This window comes from Magnolia sinica, chromosome 5 (genome assembly GCF_029962835.1).
Source record: "Magnolia sinica isolate HGM2019 chromosome 5, MsV1, whole genome shotgun sequence".
NCBI classification, from domain to species: Eukaryota; Viridiplantae; Streptophyta; class Magnoliopsida; order Magnoliales; family Magnoliaceae; genus Magnolia; species Magnolia sinica.
The window spans coordinates 91404112-91412603 of NC_080577.1; positions in this window are offsets into that span (position 1 = coordinate 91404112).

The window sequence follows — 8492 nt, forward strand, 5'->3', positions numbered from 1 at the left end:
CCTAGAGTAATCATCTACAAAAGTTATGTAATATCTTTTTCCACCTCTAGACATGTGATTTGTAAAATCACCTAAGTCACTGTGTATTAACTCTAATAAAACAGATGATTTTTCTATTTGTTTAAAGGGTTTTCTAATGAATTTTGATTCGACACATGTTTCACATTTGTCAAATTCTTCATTAAATATATTAGGTAATAAACCTAATCTTTTCATTTTCTTCAAAGATACTATATTCACATGACCTAATCTACTATGCCATAGATAAAAAGGTTCAACGATATAAACAGAACTGAATGTCTTCTTATTATTATCATTGGATACATTTATAATGAATAAACCATCGCTACAATACCCCTTACCAACAAAGGTTCCATTCTTGGTCATTACAACCTTATCTGAATCAAATACTAACTTAACACCAGCCTTATTGAGGAGTGAACTAGAGACCAAGTTTCTTCTAATGTCGGGTACATGTAGGACATCATTCAACATCAGAGTCTTTCCAAAAGTGAGTTTCAGAAGTACTTTCCCTTTCTCTACAACTGGAGACGTTCTAACATTACCCATGAACACCTGTTTATCATCTCCTGATACTTGGTAGGACGTAAACATGCTACGATCCTTGCACACGTGCCTAGTTGCACCAGTGTCTAGTACCCACTCCAAGTTGTTTACAAGGAAGACTTCTGACACCACAGCTACTATCATGTCAGACTCATTACCTGTTTCTGTAAGATTAGCTTGTGGCTTATCTTTGTTTTTCTTAAGCCTGCAGGTTTTGACATGATGTCCAGGCTTTCCACAGTTATAGCAGTTTCCCTTTTTCTTGAATTGATTGTTTGCATTCTTCTTTTTAAGCCTGCATTCATTTGCGTAATGTCCAGGTTTGCTACAGTTATGACAGTTGCCCTTTTTCTTATTATTTGCCTGACTTGATTCCACAAGATTTGCCTTTGAATCTATCTCATTTTTATTTTCTTTTTAGTCCCTGATTCTATTGGCCTCCTCTATTCGTATGTGTACAATAGTGGTTTCCAAAGAAACACCGTTCTTTTTATATTTCATTCTATTCTTATATCCTTTCCAGGAGGGCAGTAACTTTTCTATTAGTGCTCCTGACAGAAACACTTCATCCAACTTAATTCCTTCTGTCAATAGTTCATAAACTAGACTTTGAAAATCGTGAATTTGATTTGTGATAGGTTTATCATCTGTCATTTCATAATGAAGGAAATTAGCAATTACATGTTTCTTAGCGCCTGCATCTTTTAATATATATTTCTTTTCCAAAGCAATCCATATGTCTTTAGCAAATACGTAAGAAGCATACACGTCATATAGTTCATTGGATAAAGAGTTTAACATATAATTTTTACAATTATTTTCATCTGTTACTTCAATTTGATTTGCTGGATCTATAGTAAATGATTCAGATAAAATGTATGAAACTTTCAGGGTGGTCAGAGTGAACATCAGTTTCTGTTTCCACCATTTAAAGCATTGTCCAGCGAACGGTTTGATTTTGGCTAACTCAGTAGAAGCATTTACTGTTACTGTAGCCATAGTCTATGTAATTCAACAAATTCGATTTCAAGATTGTTGGAAATTTGGTTGAATTAAATAGACTATTAAAAATTGAGAACAAACAAAAAATAAATTTTGAGAAAGAAGAACTTATAGAATTGAGTCGAGGCGTGACTGAGTCACTCGGCTTGAAATCGAATTTGCTCCCCTTGGATAGCGTCCCAAGTGCAACAGGTTTCCAGAGCAATCAACCTCCAGGATACAACGACTATGACCCGGTCCCAGTGGTGCACGCATTGTACACGGGCTCAAACCACTTGCAGTTTAATCCGAAAGTGCTGAGTTGACTCAGCGATGAACTCAGTAAAATTCTTAAAATTGTATTAAAGAGAGTTTTATAAGAGAGATAATAATTTCGTATATTTAAAACTAGAATCGGTAATCTTTATATAGACTCCGAAGTGGTGCGTAAGCACCCTTTACAAAAGGTTAGGTCCGTTGGGTTTAAACCCAATAAGGGCGACCAACTGGAAGGGATGCATCTCTCTGGTTTAAACTCACACCGCACCCGCACCCGCGCCCGCGCCCGTCCCGTCCCGTCACGTCGCGTCGCGTCATGCACTCGTACGCGCACACGGACACGGACTCGGACTCGGCTCGGCGCGCGCTCGCCCGCGTGTAGTAAATAGCATAGAGCTATTGGCATACCCCCCCCAAGACCAAATTCACATGCCCCTGAAAGGGGCTCAAGCCCTAGGCAAAAAGACTATCTTATATACAAGATAGTTTACTTTGTCAAATCCGATATGGGACAAAACCCACAACTCAAAAGTACTACAACTTTTCAAAAATGGAGAGAAATCACCGAAAATTTGAAAATTCAAATTTTAATATTATTTACATCGAAGTAAATACACATAGGTAGTCCTGATCATACTTGCATCTACACTACAAGAAAGGAATATAAGTATTTGTGGCTGCATCGATATGGTTTATTATGAATGGCTACCTACGTACCCAATAGTAGATGGTTTGGGATCAAGCCACTACATAGTTATTTTAATATTCAAATCAGAATATATATTTTCATTCATAAGCAGAGAAAAACCTAGAAACAAATCATACTAGAAATCTACGTACCTTATGTTATGCATAAACAAATGAAAAGTTGAAACAAATCATAGTAGAAATCTATGTAGATTAGTCAAACAAAAGCACTAAATAAGTTTGATTTGGACTTGGATGAATGTAGTCACTTTCAAGAACTTGTTTGAGGTGCAAGTGCCACATGCAACAACAATGCCTACAGATGAGAGAATTCGGTAGAGCATAAAGAATCATAAAATGGAGAGCTATCCCTGCACATGAGATGTGGCTGGGTGATGTGCAAATCACACCCGTTGATATGCAGGGCCTTCGCATGGATGCAGTGAGGTGGAAAGAAAAAACAGTTAACACCAAATATGTTGAGGGATGAACTGTGTAAATAAATAAATTAAAAAAAAAAAAAAAAAAAAAGTAATGGTTAGGCTTGCCTTATATGTTTTATTGGGACCAGATCGAATGCATCACCCTGCCACAAGTTTACCCTGATCAAAACAAAGGAGATGACCCAGAGCAATGACAGGTGTAGAGATAAGGCTAGTTAATGTGCATGCCCACTACACATGCAAAAGTAGCATTAATGAGCAAGATTGGATCCATTTTTCAGGCTGGCACCCTTATTAGCTATAGAAAATTGAAATTAATAAAATAAAATAAAACGGAAAGAAAGAAAGAAGACTAGAGGAGGCAAGGCCCATGTGATCGAGAACTTGCCATCACGGAGCATACATAGAACCAAAAGACCACATATTTGGACAGCCAAGTATAGGTCAAGAAGACTTGAGCACTTTTTTTTAAATTATTATTACAGTTAAATTCATACAATTGACAGTTTCCATGAGAAATCAACATTCTCTGTGGTACTACTTATCAACAACAGCTACAGGATAGAAATCTGGACCAATGCGATTTTTTTTTTCGAACTTCTTAATTTTTTTTTTTCAAAATGTCAATTATATATCAAAATCTCAATTTTTTTTTCGAACTTCATTTCTTAAAATCTCAATTTTTAATAAAATAAAAAGGATGTCAAGTGGAATTTTTCATGTGATATTGCAAAGCATTTAAATATCGATTTTAAAGCAAATAATAATAATAATTTCCACTCAATTGATATAAAAACAAAACAAAAAAAAAATAAAATCGTTGCATTCAATCAATTGATACAAAAATTATCTTAAATACAAATAAATACAATTAAAACACTAAAATTCTATTAAAAAAATACTTCTTAGATTACAATAAAACACAAATTTCCACCATATTCTACAAAAAAAAAAAAAAAAAAACATGTGGTAGGGGCAAAAGGCAATTTACAATAGACCATGAACCATCGTAAAAGCAAATCAAATCCGTCACTAAATGTTTTATGTCGGGTTTTTTGGGTGGTAGTTTGCAACAGAGCAAAATCCATTGCAAATTTGTGACGGACCACATCCATCGTAAATCTCATTTTAGAGATGGATAATTTCCATTAGCGATGAACCAAGTCCGTCATTAAACTAAGCCTTTTTTGTGAATCCGTCGCTAATTCATGATTTTGGCATAGTGCCTCCCCTTCCCCTTAAAGACTTAGCCATAATTCTAAACTTCCTAAGGTTCCACATCATGGTATCATATTAGATAACTGCATGGTATCAAAGAGGGTTTCTATTTAAAGACTTAATCGTCTAGACTTGGTCCATAGGAGCTTTAGAATGATGTGTCATAATGAGAGTTTCTCATGACCATCGTACTTTGTTGGGTCTAACTATGCCTATTGGAAGGCTAGAATAAAGATATTTTAAAGATCCCTTGACCCTATAGTTTGGAAAATATAGACCAAGGATGGCATATGCTAGTGGAACAAATCGTGATTAAAGGTGTCACTATTACCACTTCAAAAGATAAATCTAAATGGAGTGTTAATGAGAGAGATAAATATGGCTATGATGTCAAAGCTTTAAATGTTATTTACTTTATCGTTTCTCAGGATGAATTAAAAGAATTTGTACATGTGAAACTGAAAAATAAGCATAGAGCATTTTGGAGAGCACCCATGAGGGAACGAGCACAGTTAAAGGATCCAAGGTTCAGTTCTTAACTACACAATGTGAAAATATTAAGATAAATAAGCATGAAACTTTCATGAAGTTTTATTCTGAACTGTATGACCTTTGCAACTCCATGTGCAGTTTAGGTGAAAGATTTCTAGAGGTCCTTACATGTAGAAAAATTCTTAGGTTCTTACCGAATAGATTTACCTCTAAGATAACCTCAATAGAAGAGAGTAAGGATATTTATAGTATGAAGGTAAAAGAACTTGTACGTTCCCTACATACATTTGAACTACACTTTAGAGAAATCCCCTATAATAAGAAGCTCACTGTCTGAAAATCTTCATATAGGCACAAGAAAATTGAATCCGAAAAGGATGATGATGAAGAAAATGAAGATAAAGAAATGATCTCAATTACTAAAGAATTTATGAGGTTCTTTCAAAAGAATAGGATGAGATCGCTACGTTAAAGGACTGATGCAATAATGTTGTTGCTTTATTAGGATGTTTAGTTTCCATTTTTTATATTCATTGTTATATGGATGAAATTGAGAATTGTTCATATAGTATTACCTCTTTGAGTTATGATTGATTATTTTACTTTAATAAAATCCCAAATTGGTGGACTTTAACTGGTTTTATGATATATTTTATGAATATAAATGTTATAGATGAAGTGTTAATAAAAGAAGTGAAAACAGTTGGATGTTAATATATTTATGCGGTGAGAATTTAAAATATGTATAAATTGTGCCTCTTAATAACCGTATGAGGGGTGGATTCATATACACTTAGTGTATGAGTCATATATCGTAACTCAGGTCTAAAGGTGCACACTGTGTATCCAATTTTTAGGGCATAATAGCTGACATGTGATAGTTGTATGTTGTTCATCCGTCCATCCATGATAGGGCCCAGTAGGTGGATGGATCCAATTGATACATCACCTTACCAAGGCTATTTTGAAGAGATGGATCTTACATATTTTTCTTTATCAGGTTCTACCATATCATCTTCACATGTTGCATGTTACATGGAGACCGTGTAACCCAAAGCTCCATGGGGCTTGCAAAAATGTCCTTGTAATATCCATGTCTGTCAATTTCGCCAACTCATGGTAGGACGTGAGCCAAAAAATTACCCAAACCCAAAACTCATGTGGGCCAAACCTGAGAAATATTAGGGGATAGAAACACCCATTGTTGAAACCTTCATGGGTCAACACATCTTTATTGCATCCACTTGGTCCATCAATTTTGCATCCTCATAGTAGGATGGGAGCCTCAAAACCAGCCAAATCTTAAACTTACGTGGGCCACAACATAAAAAAGAGTGGGAGATGGAAATACCCACCATATGAAACATTCATAAGGCTAGCCATGTCCTTGTGACACCCACTCTGTCTATCAGTTTTACCATCATGGTAGGATGTAAACCTAAAAACTATGCAAATCCAAAACTCAAAAACACCAATGTTGATATCTTCATATGAGTCAACCATCATCTCTATATTCTAACCGTTCATAGGTAATGCCCACAAGGGTGGAAGGAAAACACAAATATCTACCTCATTTAAAACTTCTACGTTGTAGGAAATTGATGATTAAAAACTGCATAGGGCCCCATAATAATGCCTACCATAACGTTTCCTTTCCAACCCATTGATAAGGTCAAACAGACCTTGATGTTGGGAAAATATAAAGATCAGCTTGATCCAAAAATTTTGGAGCCCATAAAAATCATTTAATGGTCATTCATTATTGTTTCTAGTTTTGTGGCCCACCTGAGATACGGATCTACTTTATTTTTGGGATCACATACTAAAATAATATTGGAAAATGGTTGGACTGTGTGGATATACAAAAATCTTATCAAGTTAGGGCCCACACGGTAAGGGTAACACCTAATCCCTTCCCCCTAACTCACGTCCGCTAGTTGCAATCGGGAAAAAGATAGTGAAAACTATGTTCAAAATAGGTAAAATTGTCTTTTTAACTAATAACGGCTCTTTTCAAACATTATCATTATTTGAAAAATCTTTAAAAAGTCTCTCTCTCTCTCTCTCTCTCTCTCTCTCTCTCTCTATATATATATATAGGGGCATGCTCACCTGCGCACCTACACACATGCGCACCTTTGTACACGTGTTGTACGCATCAAATCCGAATGGTCCATGTGATGCGGAATCCCATGAAACCCTAAGGGACAAATTTTCACACTGATCTAAAATTCAGGTGGGCCATAGAAAAGAGAAATGCAAATTAAGGGAGTAAACTGTTTTCATTTTTCATGACACACCAAAGTTTTGGATCAAAGTAAAATATTGGGCCTGGGAGTTTCATGAGGTGCTGCTTCACATGGACCGTTCAGATTTTGGAGTCATGTACAATGAGTTCTCAAAAAAGTTCACAAGTTCCGTGCAAACTAGCGTGCAGCTGAGCAGTCGGATAAACACACGCACACACAAAATAAGATGAAATAATATGAAGGAAAAAAAAAATCATATAAAATACAAACAATATTGTCAGTAAACCACTTAATGGTGTGTTGTTAAGTTTCCCAGTGACTCATCTCAAAATCTCAGACTCTCGGCTGAGTACTTTTGAATCCATGTAGCAAGTTTTAGAACCAAACTTCTACTACAAGTGCTACTGGATTGTGGAGAGGGTGTAATTAATTAAAACCGACCGTTTTGACAACCGACTTCTAGAATTTTGCAATGAGGATATGATATTTTGACTAAGAGGGGAAGAAGCTTTCTTCATTGACTTCCGAAAAGGGTAGGAAGTTCGCTATTTCATGTGATTAGAGCCACTACATACCTAATTTGGTTTGGTAATGCAAGCAAGAGATTTTAGTTAGAAAAGGTTGGTTCCATTACATCAGACTTGTTGATTAATCTACTTTGGGACAGTGATAGCTGTTGGATCTGAAGGTCATGTTGCAATGATTCAAACTATTTATTTATATGATGGACCTTAGTGTGGATGCGCTGTAAAAGAATTTAGAAGAAGAAGAAGAAAAAAAAAAAAGCTTTAAGATTGCTGGATCATGGCCCATAAAGACGTTGCTGTAGTGGGTGATGGTCCATATAAAAGGAAAAGAGTTAAATGATCAAAGTGTTGAAATATCCTTTAAATTTATTTATTTATTTATTTATTTTATTTTTTGATTACTCCATGGACACTGAAGCCCATTACTTGAACAGTTTGGATCATTGCAACATCACCCAAGATCAACAATAGCTAAAAACCCAGTAGAAAAACAAGAATACGTAGGAATCCAGGGATGTAATGTAGAAAACGTCTTAGTCAGAATACTTCAACGAGGCTTCTTACTGGACATTTCTTACATGAAAAATATATAAATATCAACGTCATACATAGATTAGAATAATCCACTGGGATAATCTGTAGCGTTCACCAAGACCAGCTATCCACCGTCCACGTAGCATTCACGTCCCTAGACCACAGTCTTCGTGGCGGAGGATTCGATTATGGATGAATCATTGATTGAAAATTACACCGGTCAGGCCATCTTAACCATCTGATCTGGCCTATCGAATTTGATCTACAGACCAATTTTTCTACTTTGGAGTATACACTAGTTTCCTGATGACGAGAAAAATCTTTGATTTTTTTTAATCTCACTGTTGTCTCAGAGATCTTCCTTCGGACCGGTTCTCATTCGGAGGCGTGTTTCTAGTGTTGGGTGCTCCTCCCTATTGCCTGAATTGTCCACTTTCCAAATCTCAGTTCATGGCAACGGAAGGTCGAGAACGTCTCCTAATGGGCCCTTTGTCTTGAGCCTGCATCATGGCTAT